Source organism: Vicugna pacos, chromosome X (assembly GCF_048564905.1).
Source record: "Vicugna pacos chromosome X, VicPac4, whole genome shotgun sequence".
NCBI lineage: Eukaryota > Metazoa > Chordata > Mammalia > Artiodactyla > Camelidae > Vicugna > Vicugna pacos.
In genome coordinates this window covers 101,212,311-101,234,520 of record NC_133023.1, presented here as the reverse complement: position 1 = coordinate 101,234,520, position 22,210 = coordinate 101,212,311, and the positions used below count along the sequence as shown (strand labels likewise).

At 36.9% G+C, this 22,210-nt stretch overlaps 1 long non-coding RNA gene across 1 annotated transcript in view; it reads left to right on the top strand.

Moving 5' to 3' along the window:
• The window catches only part of LOC116277463 (uncharacterized), a 71,437-nt gene that overhangs the window by 38,876 nt on the left and 10,351 nt on the right, over positions 1-22,210 (top strand). The window contains exon 2 of the long non-coding RNA XR_012067511.1: positions 9,528-9,668. This is a non-coding gene — a long non-coding RNA (uncharacterized lncRNA). The remainder of the gene's footprint in view (positions 1-9,527; positions 9,669-22,210) is intronic.

Below are 22,210 nucleotides of genomic sequence, written 5' to 3'. Positions count from 1 at the left end.
TCATTGTTGTTTGGGGGAGGTCTCATTCCTCTAATTGTTCTGAGAGGCGTGAAGGAATCCTGACACCAGGCCAGCCCGCTGGCTTGATGCAGCCATGTGTAAATCAATTACACTAGGGTGTTAATGCAGCTTGCCCTTGAATATCTATATCCATCCACACACCATATGAGCAGGGGAGCCAGTACAAGACACTGGTCCGGATTAAATCAGAGGCCAGTTCCAGGCATCTACCTCCTTAGAACTAGGCTGCAGCCCTGCCTCAAATTTCAGACTCAGATAGTTAAAGTAAAGAGAATAGAAGAATAAGAATATAAAAGACAAAAATTGAATTCATTAGATTTCTATGGAAGTAATGTGTGGCAATTTGATTCTTTATGAAACAAAAATGGATAATATCTAAAGTAAAATTTTAAGATTGTTTAATTGAATTCAACACTTATTGAACACCTACTATTTGAAAGAAAGGCTAGACACCTTGGAAGGTTAAAGATAAGAGGGACAGTTTTGCTGCCACCAAGAACTGATTGGCTAATACAGGGATTAGGGGTAGGGTGAGTATTTTGGTAACTGATAAGAGAAATCCATAGGCCAATTTGTCTGGAGTGTCAACAAGAAGCAATAGTTTATGGGAAATGAAGCTATAGAATGCTTTGTGCTAGAAGAGTTTAGTAAAATTAAATTGGACTTTTGCACTGCCTGCCTACACATATGAGAATATTAAATGAGATATATAAGAGACTGGTATTTTCACTTTTAAACTTCAGTGAATTGAAAATAGTAGATAATTCTATGATGACTTCTCGAAAGTCAGGATAGTAAAGAGCACATTTATTTGATAAAGGATAAACTCAGGATATTTATTTACGGTCTTTAAACCACGTATTACACTTTATTTCTGAGGGTAAAAGCTACAGAATTGTTCTATTTTGCTGAAGTTTAAAAATCACTTTCAGTTTCCTTAATATCAATCTACACAGGATTCTGTCAGGTCGAAAAGGAGAGGCAATTTCTTGTTTTATACTTATAAGCTGCAGCTCAGCCAGCTGTCAGTCTATCAACATACTGATGTGAGGAGAGACTTTGAGAAGACAGCTGCAAGGCTGCAGAGCATGCACAAGACACCATAGGCCACTAGGGTGAGACAGGGAAATGCAGAAAGAAATTATTTAATTATATTGGCTTCAGAGGAAATTCATTCAGCCAGGTAACTTATAATCAAATAGTGAAAGAAAAAAACGAATGACTGAAAATTTAACTTCATTTTGGATGATTAGCACAGGCGAATTCTCTTTGTTTTGGTAACTTCTTAAAATAAACAAGACATATCACACTATAAACATCAGAAAACTGTCCTTAACATCCAGTCTATTGCCAAATTCAGGGTTAAGTATGTGTTTACCATCCACATCCTGGGCAGGATATTTTGATATGTATGACCTCTGATGCAGTGTCCATGTATTGCGGGAGAAAATACGTTTACTTACCTGTCAAGTCTTTGGTTTTCTTAACTGTCACTGAGTTTATTGTTCACTTTCTGGTCCAAATGACAAAGTAATTTGATTCACAGTCATAGCATTGAAAATCCCAATTGGTTTATGTTTCTAGCTGTGCCAGAGGCAGAAACTACACATAATATATGACTAAATCTAGAAAATATCAGGAAGTCAGAAAATAAATCAGATGTGAATTACCAAGCATCATATGATTATAGATGGACAAATTCTGGTATTTTCTCAATTGGTTTAAATACCTATTATTAAATTTCATTTTTAGAATCTTTATTGTACATATTTTGGGGTATTCTATGCTTTTATAATTAGATTGTATCTGTTAAACAACCTTTAGTGAAAGTATTATATCTACCAATTTGGGTTTGAAGGAAATAAGGTAGATGGATTTATGTGAATGAATAAAAAAGAATACAGAGCGGGAAGGGTATAGCTCAGTGGTAGAGCGTATGCTTAGCATGCCGGAGGTCCTGGGTTCAATCCACCATATCTCCTCTAAAAACAAAGAAATAAATAAACCTAATTACTTCCCTCCCCGCCCCCCCCAAAAAAACCTAAATAAATAAATCACTCTTCAAAAAAATAATTTTAAAAAAAGAGAATACAGACATCTGTTTCCAGCAACATGGCAGACTAGATATCCCACACACCCTCCTGCTAAGCAGAAATCCAAATCAAAATTCACCAAGAAATGCTGGATAAAATAAAACAACATCATTTTAAATGAACATCTGAACTCACAATAGAATTAGGGAAATCCTCAGGGAATAAAACGAAGAGCGAGAGAACTGAAATCCACAGCAGCAAGTTGTTTGGGGAATTTTTTGTCTCATTAAGAATGGGGCTTGTGCTTCAGGTCATATGATTACAGACCTTGAACTCATACAAAGTGGGGATTTATATTTGAAAGGCCTTTTAAAAGTTCTTGGTTAACCCATGATTTAGCTGGTAGTATATATTTTATTGTCCAAATATGAGTGAGCATATTTTTTTCTTATTAACTTCTAATGTAATTGAAGTGAGATCTGAGATCATGGTTTGTATAACACCCAATCTTTAAAATTTGTTTAGGCTTTCTTTATGGTATGGCCTAGTTAGTTAATGTTCAATGTTTTACGTTCCATGTGTGTTTGAGAAAATGTGGGTTTTCCAGTTGTTGGAAGACTGTCATCTGTTATCTATCATTGTCTATGGCCATACCACCCTGAACGTGCCTGATCGCATCTGTTATCTATCATCTATATTCATCCATCCACCTACCTACCTACACACATCCACACATACATCCTCTTTTCCATTATATAGTATCCTAACATCCAGTATATAACACCTGAATATCCATTAGGTGAAGCTTAATTGTATCATTCATATATTTTATATTCATTTAAATTTTTACTTTTCTGATTCACCTATCCGTTGAGAGTTGTGTTGAAATCTTCAAAATGAAGATGGTTCCATCAATTTATTTTTGTCATTCTACAAATATTTCTTCATAAATGTTAAGACTATTTTAATAGGTGCATACATATTTAATATTGTTAGATCTTCTTGAAAGTAAACATTTATCTTCATATGTAGTAAACTTTACCATCCCTAATAATGCTTTATGTGTATGTTAATGTCTATTTTATCTCATATTAATACAACTACACTGGCTTTCCTCAAATTTATAGTTGCCTCATGTCTTTTTTCATCATTTTACTCTCAACCTTTGCATGTACTTAATGTCATTCTAGTAAACTGAATATATTTGCATTTTTCCTAATTAGTCAATCTTTCTTTTAATTGGCAAATTTATTCCATTTGCATTTATTCTAATTATTGATAGACTTATTTATAATAATACTAATTTATTATTTCCATTTGTCCCATAATTTTTGTTTCATCTTTGTCTTTTGTTACCTTATTTTAAAAATGCTACCTATCTTGCCCCTTTAACAAGACAAGAACTTCAGTATGATCACACATTGGTCTCCCTTACTCCCAACTTCCATCATGAAAATATCTAAAATTTTAATTCTGAGTTACTATGAATATATTTTCTCTTCTTTTCAACTTGGTCTTAGATTTCTAAAAGACATCAGTGAATCTTGCCAAGATATATGATCACCGTAATTTTATTTCTTTCCCTTTATTGTCTCTTATTTAAGCACTTCACTCAAAACTGTTTGCAGTGTGAAGCTTTGTGTGACAAAATTCTGGCGGCCATCTATACTTAAAGTTATTTTTTTTTCAATTGAAGTATAGTCAGTTCACAATGTGTCAATTTCTGGTGTACAGCATAATGTTTCAGTCTAAAGTTATTTTTATAATGATTTTACATTTGAAAGACAGTTTGGCTGGATATAAATAAGTTATTTTCCTTCTGTATTTCAAAAAGTATACTCCATTGTTATCGTAAGTCCAGCTTTACTGTTGAAAAATCTAATGTCAATTTGATTTTTGTTTCTTTATATGTGATCTTCTCTTCCTTAAAGATTTTATTTACTTTTCTATCTTCTATTGATATTTTCCCCACTAAATATGTCTAGGTTTGGCTTTTCCTTATTCTTCCATGTTGGCCCCCTAAGGGATCTTTCATCTGATTTCTTTTATTTCTTTTACTTTGGGGGAAATTTATCTGTTATTGCTTCAGATCTTTCTTTTTTTTCCCTCACTTCCTGATATGCTGCCTACTTCTATCCTCCAAGTTTCTTAGCTTTTCTTAGGGTTCCTATTTCTTTTTTCTTTTCTTCTTTCTATGAGATTTCTTAATCTGATCTACAAATTTCCTGATTCCTCAGTTACATCCATTCTGCTATTTATCTCATATATTGCATAGTTTATTTCCATTATTATATTTTTGCTACCTAATATTTTCTTCATCTTGCATTCTTGTTTCATATGGCTTATATACTTTATCTCTTTTAATAGGCTTTATTAGGCTAATTATATATTATTAGCCTGCCTGTTCTCATACTTCTGCTTTTGTGGAATCTATATCTAGAATGCTAGATACATTTTTAAGTTTATGCTTATCAAATACATTGTGATATTTGCCTCTTTGCTCCTTTCCCCCTTGGAGTATTGGTTCTGCTGTTAAGTAATGTTATATCCTTTTGAAACACTGCTTGGAACCCAGCTGCCAAGCTGGGAGGGAGCCTAGGCAACCATTTGGGAAGAAAGCAAGGCCCCTGGCCAACACGCCCAACTATGTTTTCAGACATCTGACAGTTAAATGAATGAAGCCACTTTGGACACTTTGCCCCAATGCCCCAGCTGACATTACCACATTAAGTAGAAGAACCACCTAGCAACTCATAGAATAAAGAGAAGTAAGAATTTGTTGTTTTTAAACCATTAAATTTGTGGGGGGGGGGGTTGTTACACAACAACAGATAACCAAAATACATGGTCTTTCCAAGTGGCCTTTCACAGCATGATAGTTGGGTTCCCAAAAGGAATGTTCCAAGAGGACAAACTCTAACTGCCAGTGCTTTTCAAGCTCCATCTTATACCATGATTGCTAATGTTCCATTTTCCATAGCTTATCATATAGCCAAGCCAAGAGTCAGTATGGTAGAGATACTATGGAAGGTACTGAATAAAGGGAACTGTGGCTCACTTGGAGCCACCAAAGTAACAATCTACCGTGATATATTTAAAAAATACAGACCTCATTATCTAGCCACAATGAATTGTGTTAGAAACCAATAGGAAAAGTATAAATTTTTTAAATATGTAGATTTAGAATTTTAAAAGACCATATCTAAAAAACTCATGGAACAAAGACTATATAAAAATGGAAATTAGGAAACATTTAGAACTGAACGATAATGAAAATAACCATTTCGAGACTCATGGGATTCAGCTGTCTTATTTAAAGTGAAATTGTATAGCATTTAATTCTATATTTAAAAGGAGGAAAGAATGAAAATTAATGATCTATGCATCTAACTTGAGAAGTTAGAAAAGGGACGGGAGAAATTGCTGTTTAAACACTGCAAACAACTTAAAATTGCATTGACTTACAGTTTCTGAAAGAGCTTTCACATACATTATCTCATTTTATTCACTCGTAATAATTTATTTATAATCTTTTGGTCATGAAAGCCCAATGGATGGTTAGAGCATGTATTATTGAAGCTAGTTTTAGAGATAATGGTATTCAGGTTCAGAGATTTTAGTGACTTATTGAATAACACATGGCTTCTAAGTCACAGAGTAGTGATTCAAAACAAGGTTTATGAATCTGAGTCTAGCGATCATTTCACTATATTATAATGAAAGCTTGTATTAGAAGAGACTGTATCACAAGAACAAATATGATGACCACAATTGAACAGCTATTGGGTCTTCTTTTCATCCCACAGAACTGTCTACCCCAGCCTCTAATTCACATGATTAGAGGTGGCTGCAAGCAACTTTGTTTCTGCCTTGTGGCGTTGTATATGCGCCAGTCTGAAATAACTGACTTACCAAAGTTAATCTGTTCGTGAACCACTCTAAGGCCCAAAAGAATATCTTCCCGAGGAATTTGGGATTAGAACAATGAGACATGATTTAGACTCTCTTAGATTTTCTGAAACTATGTATAATCACAGGAAATGTAGGTTTAGTATGTACCACTGACGATGTGAATGCAGCGTATAAGATTCAGCATATGTAACTACTGTGGCTTAAGCTTAAGAGAGTTCTAGGAAACTGCCATGTATCAGAGCATGTAAGCTACCCTCGTGATCTTCAGTAAGAAACAAGAAGCATTATTCAGTGCTAAAATAAATGTGCTATTAAGCCATGAAAAGACATGGAAGAACCTTAGCTTACTGCAAAGTAAAAGAAGCCAGTCTGAGAAGCTACATACTGTGTGACTCCAACAGTGTAACATTCTGAAAAAGGCAAAACTATGGAGACTAAAAAGGTCAGTGGTTGCCGAGGGTTGGCATCTGGGGAAGGGATGAATAGGTAGGGCAGCAATAATATTCTATATGAGACTATAAATATGGATAAATATCATCATACATTATCCAGATCCACAGACTATACAACAGGAAAAGTGAACCCTAAGGTAAGCTATGGACTTTGAGTAATTGTGATATGTCAGTGTGGGTTCATCACTTGTAATAAATGTCCGATTCTGGTGGCAGATGCTAATAATAGGAGAGACTGTGCATGTGGTGAGGGCAAGGGTTATATGGGAAATGTCTTTATCTTCCTCTCAATGTTGCAGTGAACCTAAAACTGCTGTAAAAAAAAAAAGTCTTAAAAAAAACTGCAAGACAGGGAAGCATGCTGGATATCTTAGGTTTGTCCCTTTAGAACCACCCTTCACCACCAGGCTCTGTGCCATGGTGGACTGAGTCATATGGACTGCATCAGGGATTGGCCTTGACCTTTGGTGTCTGGTTGGGATCTGACAATGAGAGGAAATAAATGGGCAGAAGAGGAAAATTGAGCTCAGAGTTTTATTCCCATACTTCCAACTCTGTAGCGTCACCATAGTTGAGTCATGCTGTGGAGGCCCACAGCTCCTGCCAGGCAGCCCTGCCCATACGTCTACCACTGGTTTCAGTAGCAGGTCCCTCCCTCTGTATTTTTAGGTCTGTTATTGTTAGTCCTGCGATACCAACCTCTCCATCATTGGTTTTCCTGAACATTCCTGTATTAATAGTCCCTTTACTAATTTATTTTCAAATTCCTTAGTTTGGGTGTGCCATCAATTTCCTGCCAGGGTGCTGAAACATTTTTTAAAACGTTAAATAATAAGTGCAGAAATCCATGGTTGTTCACCTGAAAGTCTACAATGAATGACGGGGAAAGCTCTGTTAAGGAAGCCCTTTCTGACTTTAACCAGTGTTCCTGAGCTGAAATTTCTGTAATCATGAACTTTGCTGAGCTGAAGCAGTCAAACTCTCTGCTGCAGCCAATTTCTAAAACTAAATTGAATGTGCTGACTAGGTAAACATGCACTATATTGCTTTACTGGTTTGAATGGGGTTATCTGGGAGAAGCCAGAGGAACTGGAGAACCCAGAAACTTAGGGCCTGTCCAATGCACCTCCTGTACTACCTCTACTAAATACAAATACGTGTCTATGGGTATGACAGCAGCAGCATGGAAGCCGATGTAACGTTCTAAGGAAGATCAGAGATGTCTCCCAACCCAATACCCCAACCTCGTAGTTTTCGTATTCAAACTGTGAGGCCAAGGCCATTAAGCAGGGAGCAAAAGTGAAAAGCTTTATCAAGGAGAAAAACAGAAGCACTAGAGTATTAGCGGATCTTTGTTTTTTCCATTTGCTCATTCAGGGATTCAAACAACAGGACCTAATGGTGCTTTTGGTATTAGTTGCTATCAAATAGAATTCTCCAGAATGAATCGTCAAGCACTCAGCTAAAACTTACTTGACCCATAATTCCGGAAGAAAAAATCTGGCAGTGACTTGCTGGCCAGTCGCTAAGCCTCTCAGTCAATCCTAAATCCCTGGGGCCAGCACCAAAAAGCAATGGCCATCTAAGTTAGTAGAAACTTCTACCTTGCTCTAGCCATGGGAAAATTTACTAATTTGTCAATGGGATTGAGGGACACTTTAGCGAGAAATCATCTGAATACGCAGAAGCACAGATGGCCAGATTGACCGTATTAAAAAACTAATTTCTTATCTAGAAGATGCTCATGAGAGCCACTGATCCAATCAAACTCTCCGACCCTATCTAGCATAATAAAATCACTTTTTGGACCAGTGAATAATAAATGTTGTGTCTTCTCCACACTCTTTGAAAAAAGTTTTCCATAAATACTTACTGGTGATTATGACAGAAGCACTTATACATGAATTTACTACTGAATATATGCATAAGATTATAGTTTTAGTGCACTCAAAATTTTCTTCACATTATGAAAATTCAGACATACAAAAATATGAAAAGTATAATGAACACCTGTGTTCCCATGACCAAGGTAAAGAATAAAGCATTACAAAAAAAGAAAAAAAAAGTTGAACTCATAGTAACATAGTAGAATGCTGGTTGCTAGAGCCTTGGGGTAAGGGAAAAGAGGAGTTACTGATCAAACCTTCAGCTATAAGATGAGTAAGTTCCAGAAACCTAAATTCCAGCATGGTAACTGTAGTTAATAATAATAATAATAATAATAATAATAATAATAATAATAATAATAATAATAATATATTATATACCAGAAATCTGCTAAGAGAGTAGATCTCAAGTGTTCTCAACATACACACACACACACACACACACACACACACACACACACAAAATGCTAACTATGAGAGGTGATGGAGAAGTTAGTTCAATTGTTTTAATTAGTTAACAGTGTATACATATATCAAAATATCATGTTGTATACCTTAAATATAAGCAACTTTTATTTGTCAAAAATAAATAAAAATTAAAAATAATGAAACATTACAAAATCAATTAAATTCACCCAGACTCCTTCAAATTACAGTCCTGCCTTCTCTCATCCTTCCACTTTCCCAGTGCTGACCACTCTCCTGAATTTATCTCTCATATACATGTCTTCATTAGTTCACTAATATGTAAGATTCCTAAATAATACATATATATGTGCAACTAACATGTAAAATGTAACCTTATGCAACTTATTTTTCACTAAACAGTGTTTTTAAGAAGTATGTGTGTTGATACTGCTCTAATTCATTTAATTCTACGGATGAAAACATTCCATTGTATGAATGTATTATAACTCATATTATTATAATTACCTGCTTTCTCATTAGACTCTAAGGTTCATGAGAGTATGGTGTGTATCATTTATATTCATCACTAAACCCCAAATTCATAGCACAGGTCCCAGTAAATACTAGGTACTCAATAAACACTTGATAACTGAAAGATTGCTTCCACAAACATAGAGTCTGCTCCTTTAGCTCATCTTCCCTGGAGGTACAGTTATGTGGTGGCTGAGTTTTAGCCAATGGAATGGGAGCCAAAATGAGTTGGCACCATTAAAAAGTCACTAGCCATTCCTCTTTGCTGTTTTGCCCTTCTCTAGGTGGGTGGAATGGAGATGACACCGGGGGAAACCTTGAAAGCCAGAAATTCAATATGGCAGAACCCCCATTATCCAGAGACTCCAGATGACCACGTGGAAGAGGGTAGCCCAATGAGCTCTTCACCCATACTGTACTTTTACGTGAGTAAGAGATATACTTGTGTCGTGTTTGAGCCATTATAGATGCAGATCATTTGTTACAGCCATCAGTCTGTCCTCACTAATATTCTATATGAATTTACCTCTGAGCTCTGACTGAGCTGTATCTCAGTTTCTTATGTATAACAATTTCATTGTTGTTCTTTCCTGAGATTCCAGCCTTTTGGTTGTGATTTGCTCTGTGACTCAAGTTGTTTAGTAGAGTATTAAAGTTTTTATTGCATTTAAATATTCTGGGGGATAATTAATATTACTTTTAGTTTCATAATCTATAAGTGTTGTTATTCAGATATAATGATCAGAAAATGTTGTCTGCCCTGCTTCTATTTTGTATTGATTTTTATTTATGGTCAGTGTCGTGAATGTTTTATGTGTATTGGAATATAGTGTCAGGTTTCAGTTTTCAGATTACAGAGTACAACATACATCAACTAGCTCTACTTTATAGTATGTATTTCAGTCTCTTACCCTTATTATGAAAGATAGTATTTTCCAAAAATGGCCACAACAATAACTCCCATCCTCTGTGCTCTTCTGCAGTGAGACTTCCCATCAAAAGGAGAAGCCTGCTTCTCCACCCTCTTAAATCTGGGCAAGCCCGCTACTGTTTTGACCAATAAAATTGTGCAGAAGTGGCACTATGCCAGTTCCAGGCATAGTACATCATGGACCTGGCAGCTTCCAGCTCCTGCCTCTTAGAAGCCAAACACCAGTAAGAAGTGTGACTAACCTCAGAATGACATGCTGTGAGCAAGCCCTAAACCATGTGGAGAGACTGACAGCTCCCAATTTCTCTAGCCCCCCAGCCCAGGAACTAGACATGCAAGTGAAGAAGCCTTCAGTTGATTCCATCCATGCTGTTTGATGGCAACCTAGTGAGAAACATTCACCTGAGCTCAGTCAACACTAAGAACTGTCAGAAATAATACATTATTTTTCCACCTCTAAGTAATGGGGTGTTTTGCCATGCAGCAAGAGATAAATACTTTTTTTTTTGGTTTGTTTACATGGCATTTCAAGGGCAAAAGAGACAAATGAAAGGATACCCTTATGACCTCTATTTGTTGCATGCCCTGTTTTAAGTGGCCACTCCACAGAAATAGGATGGACCCTCTCACCCAAAATTTGGTACAAATATAAAGACTGATGACAGCACATATACACTAAAAGGGTTTGAAATAATTTATTTATCATTTATATAATAAGGCTTTCCAGGGAGAGCTGGGGGATTCCCAAGGAGGAATGCAAACGGCTTCACAGGGCAGGGAAAGGAGATTGGCTTGATGTTGCCGTCGTGGTTAGGGAATGGGGCTGGAGTGAGGGTTCTCCCGGTGTGGGCCAGGGCTTGCATGGTTTGAACTATCCACCAGCACTGAAGGAGGTAGCACCCAGACTTCCTTATCACCTTGCCCAGATGTAGAGCAGATGGGCAAGGAGGAGTGCTGGTGCGTGAAAGCTGTCAGCAGTTGAACAGCAGTAATGGAGTCAGACTCTATTGTGCTGTAAGTTTTGATGCTATAGTATTTGGTACATAAAATTAATAACCTAAAATCAACATGGTTAATTGTTCACTTGCTCATTATGAAGTACCCTTCATTGTGTTGTTTAGTACTTTTGTCTCTGAATTCAATGTCTGATATCAGTATCACAACCTATGTCTTTTTTTTATTCAGTCAAAATTTATATAGAAACGCATCTATCTTAAGTGTAGATGTGATGAATTTTAATAAATATGTGTGCCCGTATAGCTACCACCACATAGAGCATTTCTGTTACCCCAGAATCTTTCCTTTTACCCCTTCTAGTCAATTCCCATCCCTGTTGTCAGTCACTGTTTTCTCTTTCCTCCCCGTAGGTTACTGTTAACTGTTCTTGAATGTCACATACATGGAATCTTACAGTCTGTACTCTTTGTGTCTGTAATCCTTCACACAGCACAATTTTTTAAACATTTTACTAAGAACCATTTCAAACATACTAAAAATTTTCAAGAGTGTGAATGTGAAAACCCATAGACCCACCTACTAGTCTACCATTAACCTTTTATTATACTTGCTTTCTCACATGTCTATCTATTCATGAATACATCTTAAAGTTTTACACATATCAAAATAAGTTGCATATATTCATATAATGTTTCCTAAAGACCTCAGCATGCATATCTTCAATTATAGCTGAAAATGCTCTTACAGTTCCTTTTTTTCTTTAGTGGTAAATTTTACATATAATAAAATGCACAAATATTAGTACTATTGGTTGAATTTTAACAAATACATGCATCTGTGTAGCCTAAACTTTCAAGGTATAGAATATTAACATCATCCCAAAGTTTCCTCACATCCATTTTTAGTTAAGCCTCATCTTTAAATTTCTAAGTAGTGTGTTAGCTATATCCAACAAAATTCTGATGAACTTTATTTTAGAATAGCTTTAGATTTACAGAATCATTTAACAAACTCTGATAGGTTGTATTTTATAACCATTCATTTAAAAACATTTTCTAGTTTTATTTTTGATCTTGAAAGGCTTTGTGTGTTATGCTTCATGGATCCAGATTTTTTTCCTTCTACTTCACTATTTTACAATCTGATGGTTCACATCCCACTAGTAGGTCACAAAATAAATGCAGTGGCGTGTAGTCAGCCAGCATTTAAAAAATTAAATAATAAGTATCAAATGGCAGGATGCAAACATACAAGAAAGATAACTGTTGTTTCATTACATTTTTGTATCAGTTGTGTATGTGTGTGTGTGGGTGGGTTCATATGCACACCTGGATATGTGCATACACTGGGTCTTGATAAACAAGGTATCTCTGTCTATAAGAAAAAATACTGAAAAACAGCTATAGAACATTGGATCTCATGTAAGAGAATAACATGATTACATTTGCATTTTGGAAATACAACTCTGGCAGTAGATTGTTGAACTGATTATAGGTGCTCAAAAGTACGTGTGAGGCAAAGAGTTAGAAACTCATTACACTAGTCCAGACAACAGATTTTAGAGCCTAATTAAAACATTAGTTTAAGGTTTAGAAAGAAAAGGAGAGATGTACCAGATAAAGGGACTTCATAATTGATTGACACTGGAGGATGACTCACATGTTTCTTGGATGGCTGCATATGCCATTAATCAGATTAGAAAATAACAAAGAAGGAGCGCATTTGCAAGGAAAAACATATTAGGTTTTGGCCGTATTTAGTGCAGAATTTCTGTCTGTTCCGGCTGCTATAACAAAAATATCATAGACTGGGTGGCTTATAAACAACAAAAGTTTCTTTCTCACAGTTCTAGAGGCTGGGAAATCAAGATCAAGGTGCCAAAAGATTTGGTGTCTGGTGAGGGCCAACTTCCTGGTTCACAGATGACCATCTTGTGGCTGTGTCCTCAACAGCAGGAAGGGTGAGGGAGCTCTCTGGGGTCTCTTTTGTAAGGACACTAATGCCATTCATGAGGGCTCTGCCTTCATGACCTAATCATCTCCCGAAGGCCCCGCCCCCTAATACCATCACATTGGGGATGAGGTTTCAGCACGAAGTTTTGGAGATACTAACAGTTTATGGCAGCTGCTAAAAGATATCCACTTAGGGGTATCTGTACATTTGCCCATATAATGCTAAGAAAGATATCTAGGTCAGAAATACAGATTTGCAAGTTATCAAACTGTAAGTTGTTAAGCCTTGTTAGTAGTTGAGATTGTTAGTAGTTGAGATTGTCTAAAGAGGGAATATTATAAGAGCAGAGACCTTAGGCTAGAACTCTTTGGAACACTGATATTGAGGATGTAGGAAATAGAAGAGAGATCAAAATAAGGGACTTAGAGTGAACTGTGATAAAAAGCCAAGAAGAGTTGGTTCTGGAAGATAAGTGCCAAATGCTACAAAGAAATCAAATAGAAAGGAATTGAATTTAGCAACTAGGAATTGGTGACTTTAGCAAAAGCAGTTTCATTAAGTTTTGACAATATCATGACATTGAAAGTTCTGGTGTTCTGGCAAATGTTTAACCAGGTCTCCAAAAAAAAAAAAAGCGGGGGCTATACATACATACATATATTTCTAATATATTTTAATGATTGTGCAGCATGTGACTTACAAATACTAATAAAATATACCATTCTCTTTATTATACTTTATTGTCAATTCTATATAGTCAAGTTATTCTCACAGAATGCTTTTGTTGATTTTTGCCAAACTCCTATATTCTGGTCACAATTGATGAATTAATATAGCTCTGAAATAAATGTTGGGTGATATTTTCATTTATGTTAAGAAGTAAGATGAAAGAGTAACATCAAAGGTGAATGGTGAAACTTCACTCATTCTGTTAAGGACATAAGTGAATTTTTGCTAAATTGGATGATAGTTTTTAAATATTGCAAGAATACATATTTCCTCATTTATTTCTGCTATTCACAACATAATAGCTATCGGCATAGAACACTTTTAAGTTTAATCTGCATCATTAACACTTTCTCTATCACTTTATTAAATCTAGAAAAGAACCAGAACAATAATCCAAGCTCTGGTTTATAGCATTTGCTGATTTCCATGGTGTAAATATCACACTGTGACTGTTTTCAAGCTACCGAAATGATGCCACTGAATGGGGCACTAGAAAAAGAGACACAGCAGTGCACCACTGTGTGTTATTTCTACCATACAGATACAATAAATGTCATAACCTCAGTAACCCAGATAATAGTAAAATGTAGAAAAATAACTAGAAAATGATGAGTTTTGAGTATTACCTTTTAAAATGCAATTTATTTGATTGTAGGTTTATATAATTTAGTTTTTAATAATGGCTTGAAAAATCCCTGAAAATTTAAAACTTGGCCCTTGCATAACAGTACAGGTCAGCTCCAGCAAGCCAATGTTTGGAAAGAAAGAAGAGTCCTTGGCATAAACCTGGTGACTGTGGTCTACTGTTAGATCCAGTTTTGATCAAGTGATTTTACTATTTGGAGTCTCCATTTCCTCATCTTAAAATTAACGATCCTAACATTTATTTTGCCTATTATTATGATCATGAGAGATAGTGAATATAACTCACACGTTAGACCCTCAGTGTATAGAAATCATCATCCTTTTCAACACTGCTGTTCAAAGACTGTTGCTGTTAAGTTATTTTTAACTTTTTCGACATGGAAGAGCCCAGCTAATTTTGAGGCTGTCTTCTTTCTTTATAACTGAACTTCCCATCGAAGTTCTAATACTGTGAGAATCTTTTCAAAATTAACTACAAATTCCCATGCTGCCTGATTAGTTAGGCATTCCTTCTTTGAATTCCTAGCAGAAGAGTAGATGCGGAAGCATGATGCAATTTCAGGAAGATTTTAGAAGTGCCATCTTATTAGGTGATGATTGATGTGAAGTAAAATACCCACCAATTATTCACATAGGCCTGGGGCATGGGGAAAGGGAGCAGATTCAACTATTCTAAGTCTCTAAACAAAAGCAAGTCTGTTCTCTAAAATAATCATCTTTTCCCTTCTCAGTTCTTTTCATTCTTTCCCACAGATGTGATATCCTTGACATCATGCAGAAGTGGTTATATATACTGAGCATCTGAATGTCAGATGAATGATCTTGAATACTGCTTTTGAGATTCCTACTTCATTTAATCTATTTATAAATTCTGTTTGGCAAAGGAAAAATCCATTACCTTCTGAAGTCATATTAAGAGCTACTTATCTATGTGTTTGCATGATATTATGACTAATAGTTTGATTGCTTCATTCCCCTTAATATTTGTGATATCAAAATAAAGCTAGATAACAGCTTAGATTACTTAGCAAATAAATGGGAAACATTTGCTTTTCAAACCCAAGTTTTTTATTTAATATAATAAAATGGTTATGTTTTACCCTTTAAAATTATTTTTGTTGAAATAACTCCACAAAGAAAAATATTTAAAATATCTCTGCTACTTATCGTTTCTATTTTCAACACACACTTTAAAGTTAATTTGGTTAATGGAAGTAAAAGGTGTAAACAGATGCTTTATATGGAAATCACTTTATATCATTAAAAAAACAGTTAAATCTATAGAAACAATCATGAGTTTCCAAATAAGATAATTCATTATAATATTTTAGCTAGGTTTAAAGACTACATTCATGTAAGAAAATTAGTATGTGAGTGAAAATATTGTTAAAATTTTCAGGGCCATTCAGATAATTTGTTTTTTAACTTCCTCTTTCTAGTCCCATGGGAGGATTGTACTTCCTGACCCCCTTGTGGTTGGGTGAAATCGTGTGGCTAGTTTGGATCAATGACTTGTGAGCACAAGAAACATGCCACTTCTGGGCCAGGGCTTTTAAGCACCAGAGACCATCCAGATCTCCCTCTCCCTCTCTCTCCCCCTCTCCCCTTCTCCCTTCTCTCTTTCTCTGTTTCTCTCTCTCCCAGAGAGAGCAAGCAGCAAAGTTCAAGATGGTGTCTGCTCCATCAGCCTGGGCTCCTAACTTTTGTATAATTGAGAACTGGGCTGGCCTTTGTTTCTGGTTCCTGGGAGGTAGCCGCTAAAGCCTTGGTCTTTTTTTAGTGGCTTTGTTATTCATGATGGGCCCCACATACCACACTTGATAGTTTATGCTAATAGGTGACTTATGTTGAGTCCCTAGATAGTTTTAACTAAGGAAGTAGCTCTTGATGGGGGTGGCCAAGCCAGAAAGACCCATGAGATTAAAGGTTTGATAGCAGTCCAGCCTCTAGGGAGGGGAGGATGAATTAAATTTCCTGCTCAGTGATTCAATCAATCATACCTACATAGTGAAACCCCAATAAAAATCTTGACAATAAAGCTTGGGCGAGCTCCCCTGGTTAACAATACCCGGTGCTGGGAGGGTGATCAGTCTTAACTCTACCAGGAGAAGGCCGCAGAAGCTTCCCGTTCAGGACGCTGCCAGACCTTGTTCTGTGTCTCTCTTCTTTTGACTGGTTCTGATTTGTATACATTTTGCTGTAATAAAACTGTAATATTACGTGTAGCACTTTCCTGAATTCTGTGAATTGTTCTAGTAAATTATTGAAATTATTGAGGGGGCAGTGGGAACCCCCAAAATTTTACCTGTGGGTCGGAAGTGCAGGTGGCCCTGGAACCCCCAAGCTTGTGGCTGGTATCTGAAGTGAGGGCAGTCTTGTGGGGGACTGTACCCTCAACTTGTGAAGTTTGGCCTAACTGAGTAGTCAACATCGGAAGTCTTTGCACTGAGCGACCAGGTAGAGCAAAGCTTCCCTGCTGACCCCCAAGAGAACTCTCGTATGCAGACGAAACAAAGCTGTGTTGCTTTATACAACTGAGATGTTGGAGTTGTACTGTTTTGCATATCCCAGCTTACATTTATGATGCAGAAACATCTGACAGAGAACATATGGATAGATCAATACACGTCTCTCCATTTTGTACAATGACAAACTCACGGTTGGAGAGGACTCAGACACTGCCTGTCTACCCCATACTCACTGCCTGAAACACCTCTGCGATATCCCTGCCAAGTGACTCCCCAACCTTGGCTTAAAAGCCTAAATTGCTCCAAAGTGCATTATCCCTTGAGAGATCGCATTCTATTAATGAAAAGTCTTTAATATTAGAAAATTCCACCTTTACACCGAGCCAGATCTCCCGCCCGATAGCTTCCACCACAGGTCCCACTTCTGTCCTTGTGCACCACGCAAAGCAAGTCTGATCCATCCACGGTTCCCAAGTACAACAGCAGAAAGGCACCTGCACCACGTCTTCTCTTCATGTAAAGCTTTTCGAGTTGATGCTGGCAATCCTCACATAATATGGTTTTAGGTCTCTTTACCATCTGGTTAGCCTCTTTGAACACAGTCTAGCTTGACTGTTCCCCTCCCGGAATGCAATGCCTAGAACTAAACATAGTCAGACTGTAAAGAAGCAGGTGGGGCCCACATTGCCAGTTTTCGTAGCAGCCATATCATTGAGTTCATGTGTTTTATGTGTCCAGCCATTTAAAGCCCAATCTTTTTTCAAATGTACTGCTTTTAAATCACGTTGTTTTTGCTTTCATTATTCCTTTATTCCTTTGACTCATAACGAGCATAAGAGAAATAGCGAAGGCTTAGGGTTTGAGAGGTGTAGTTTCAAATTTCTACTCTTGTACTTATTAACTGTGACTTTGGAAGTTACCTCACCACCCTGATCTGTAGTTTTTTTATATGCTAAGTAGGGTTTATAATTTTTACCTTTCAAAGGTATTTTGAGAATACATGTAGAGTAATACTGTGCCAGAAAAAAATTGGTACATAATAAATGATCATTTAAAACAGTAATAGCAATTTTAAAATATAAAATCAGAAGCATAGAAATGAGGCAGCGGCAGCAAATATGAAACCTGTAAGGGTTAACTTATTTGTTGGGTTTGAGTTTCAAAATTAGTCCTGATATTTAAGAAAACCAAATGAAAAGGAGACAAACCTATGAACAACAATAATAAACACTTGAATAGCTCTCATTATCACAAAGCAGAAAGTGATTCAGTCCACTTAGATGATGTAGAAAATACATCAGTTTCTAAGGAAAGCCAGCATTTTTTTTGTGAAACCATATTCTAAGATCATCTTGCATTTGAGGTTTTATTCAGAGACTATCGAGAGACAGAGGGGCATTCCCTTTATACCAAACATCATAAGCAGCACACTGTAAGCACTTAGTAAATATTATTATGTGCTAGGAACTACATTAAATACTTCCTATATGCGTTACCACGTGTGTTTTCACAAAAACTCCATGAAGCGGTATCATTAATATCTATATTTTGCTGAAGAGGAAGGTGATGCTTGGAGAGGAAAGTAAAGTATGGAAGGTCACACAACAGAGCAAGAGTCCACCCTCAGTCCATCTGACTCAGCTCCCCCATCTTTTAAGTCCTTTCCTCTACTGCCCATTCAGTGGTTAGTAAATCTAGCTAGCTAAGCTCTATCTATATCTCTCAAAGGTGTGGGAGCAAAGCTTATTCTCGTTAACTTTTATTTATCAATTTCTAACTCTTACAGAGTATACAAAAAATGTTTTTGCCAGTCTTGTTCCAACATCGGCTGTTTTCAGCAGAATTAGAACCACTTTGGCCACTTTTTCTCTGTCTCCTTCTCTAATGCTTCATCCACATCCTATACCCCCAATGCTGGTAACTTTCTAAATGCCCTTTCTAGGTTCTCTCTGCTTCTATTCTTGTGCCCTGTCCTGGGGCTTTAACCATTGCTTCTAAGCTGATTTTCCTTGATTTTTTCTTTTTTTGGTAGCCCTCATTTTCGATCCAGTTCTTCATTTTCAACTGCCTGTTCTATGTTCTGTATGGCTGACTCCCAGGTCCATCAAATCAGGATGTCCAGAGCATGTTCACACTTTAATTCAGCTCTCTCTCAGGCCTCCTCCTTTTTCTGCACTCTCTATTGCTGTGATAAGCCACTGCTGACAATTCCTTCCTTATGTCTCCCTAGGATATTTTAAAAAGCTTCCTAAACCATGCTAATTCTGTTTATATTTCCTTCTTAAAAATCGTCAAAGACTCCCAATTGCTAGCTTGATAAAATTAAAACTCCTTAGCCAGGTACTAAGACTCTCAAAAATTTCATCCCAAACCTCCTTTCCAATCTTATATTCAACTTATGTCCTTCACACACTCAATGTTCCAGCCCCACTGATTTAGCTGTTTTTCCCCATTAACCTCCTGCATACTCGTCCCCTTGCTGCTTTTGCTAACATTGGAATAAATCACTGAGGCTATTCTCACATCCACCTCTGTATATCCAAAATCGTAACCACTCTTCCAGGCCCAGCTCAAATCCCAAACACGGTTTTGTGTTCATGCTGACTACAGCCACAGATGTAGGTTACGATTTGTTCTTGCTGCTGCCCTGGCCCAAGGCGACCCCTAGTGGTTAGACCTGCTCATATCACTCTGGTGTAGCTAATAGATTCGAACCAATGAAACACTAACTGAAATCCGAAGATAGTTTTCCCATCTGTGTGGTAAGAAAGAAATCATATAATGAAAATATAAAGTCAAGTAAGGCAACACATTGATAAGCTTCCCCTTTCATATTCTCTCTTAGCCCTGTGTATCTCCTGCATCAGAGTTATAGAATTACAATTAAATCAAATAAATTATTCGGGAGTTTTTTTGTTTTGTTTTGTTTTGTTTTTTTTGTTTTGAACTGTCTGACTCATTCTTCAAATCTGTAAACTCCATGAGGGTTGGGGTTTATTTGACTCATTCACTTAGTGTAGTGCCTGGTACATAGTAGAGGCTCACATGTTTATTGAATAAATGACCTTCCCCCCACTACACACAAAAGTAGGAACTCACATACTTGTTGAATGAACAAACTTCCCCCCGCAGAGGTTTCACTCACATTTCTTAGCATTAGAAAGAAAATTTCTGTGTTCTGATCTGATACTGTCTTGCTATACAACTTTCCTCCTTTGCCTGGGCCTCAGTTTCCCCACCTGGGCCATCTAAGAAGGCTTCCAGCAATTAAAACCCCTATTGTAGAAATAAATATAGTTTACATAAAGCCTCACATCTTTTGGAGCCTGACTTTTCTTCAAATAGCACAGCTCAGATTTTCATGAGTGATACTGACCATTTCTGAACAAAAGTCAACACTTAGGTATAAACTAATTGTGCACAGCATGCCTTTCTAACAATGAAAACACTAACTACAAGACAGTGCAATGTCACTGAAATGCTAAGTCATTCATCTGAAACATGACTATGTTTTTGAGGCCTACAGAATTTAATTAAATCAATCTAAATTTGCAGTACTGAAGGAGTAATTTCTAATCATTTTCCATTAACTTATTTTGCTTCTGTACACATAAAAAAATAGAAATCTTCACCGACTCCCCATTATCTATGGTATAAAGTATGGGCTTCTTATCCTGGTATTAAGATCTACCAGTTTGTGCAATGGTTTGACTAATTACCTAGAATGGGTCATACTGGCATACACGAGCACTGGCCCCAAGGCGATAGTCAGATACAGCTACTATTTACTATGAGTAAAGATTAGGATTTTAAACTATTTTGTATTCTCACAGTGACACTAAAGTACGTATTATTTATACCCCTTTCACAGATTAAAAACAAACAGGCTCATAGTTGAAGAGTAATGAAGAGATTGCATGAAGTGTCTGAGTTACAATTTAGCCCCAGCTGTGTCTGGCTCCAAAGCCTATATTCCTTTCATTGAGTTGTGCTGCTCCAAAATGACATCGTTTAGTGAAAAATCAGAGTCCATAGCCAATTAGTACTGGGGCATTTTTCAGTCCATTGTAGCCAACATGTGTCAGCCGAGATCCATGTCTTCATTCAGATGCACAAACTGGCTCTGCCACAACTGTATCTTCAGAAGCTATAAAGGAAAGAATCTTCCAGTAGATTTCAAAGCTTAGTTTGCTGTCATCATAATTTCTTCTTCCCAGTTGGCTGGTGTTAATTTTGCCTATGATAAAAAGGATGGAGGGGGCACATTTTATATTCCCACTTACTGCCATCCCATATACACAGACTTAGCAACATAGGATGCCCTTAGGGATTTGGCCATGCAACTCTAGGCCCTGGGGAGCTGGGATAAACCCACTGAACAAGCAAGATGACTTCACTAAACTGGAGGACACATCCTGTGGCCCTAGAGTCATCTGCTTACCAGGCTTCCTCCTAGTCTTTTGTATCAGGACATTGCTACCCTAGGTTCATGTACGCTGAAAACCCAACCCTCGATCCCCGTGGTCCAGTTTATCGCAGTGAATTCCATGATAGCAGATCTGATTCTCCTGTGGGATAAACTGAAGGGAATGGCCTTGAACTCGGCGTTAGCAAACATTTTAGACCTGGAATCTGCATATTTTTAAGGAGTCCATACATGGGTTTCATGAGATTTATAAAACGTTAAATTTTTATGTGACTCACAGTATATATGTATTCAAAAACATTTGATGGGGAAGGGTCTGCTGCTTTCATCAGATTCTCAACAGAAACTTAGGCTCCTCTCCCCTCAAATTGAGACCCACCACCCTAAAGTTTCATGTGTAGCTAACACTTCCCTTTATTCTTTTGTCAACATAGTGAGTTTGATGGGCAGACTGATGGTCAAACAACTACATGGCTGTTAATCTGGGTAGCGGCAGGTTTTAATTGAGTCCTGGCAAGAAATATGCAGTTCAGAACAGCTGAAAAATCTGAAGAGATGAGAAAGCACATAGAAATATGTAAGTAAGCCCTAGCAGGCATTAAAGTGTTGGGGTATATACCTTGGACACCTGGCAAGTTCTGTAGAACACCAGATGAGGAACTAAGAAATCTTGGTCTTAGTAGGGCACTCTGACAAATAATAGACTGTCATGAGGGAAAGAAATTTTCCCAAGAGGAAAATTTTGAAGACTTAAAATTTGAAGACTTAACTCTCTTCCCTGAAGCACTGTAATCTCATCCAAACATCTGAAGACCCCTCTTTTATAGCGTGCTGAAAATGCTTCTAAACACAGCAAAA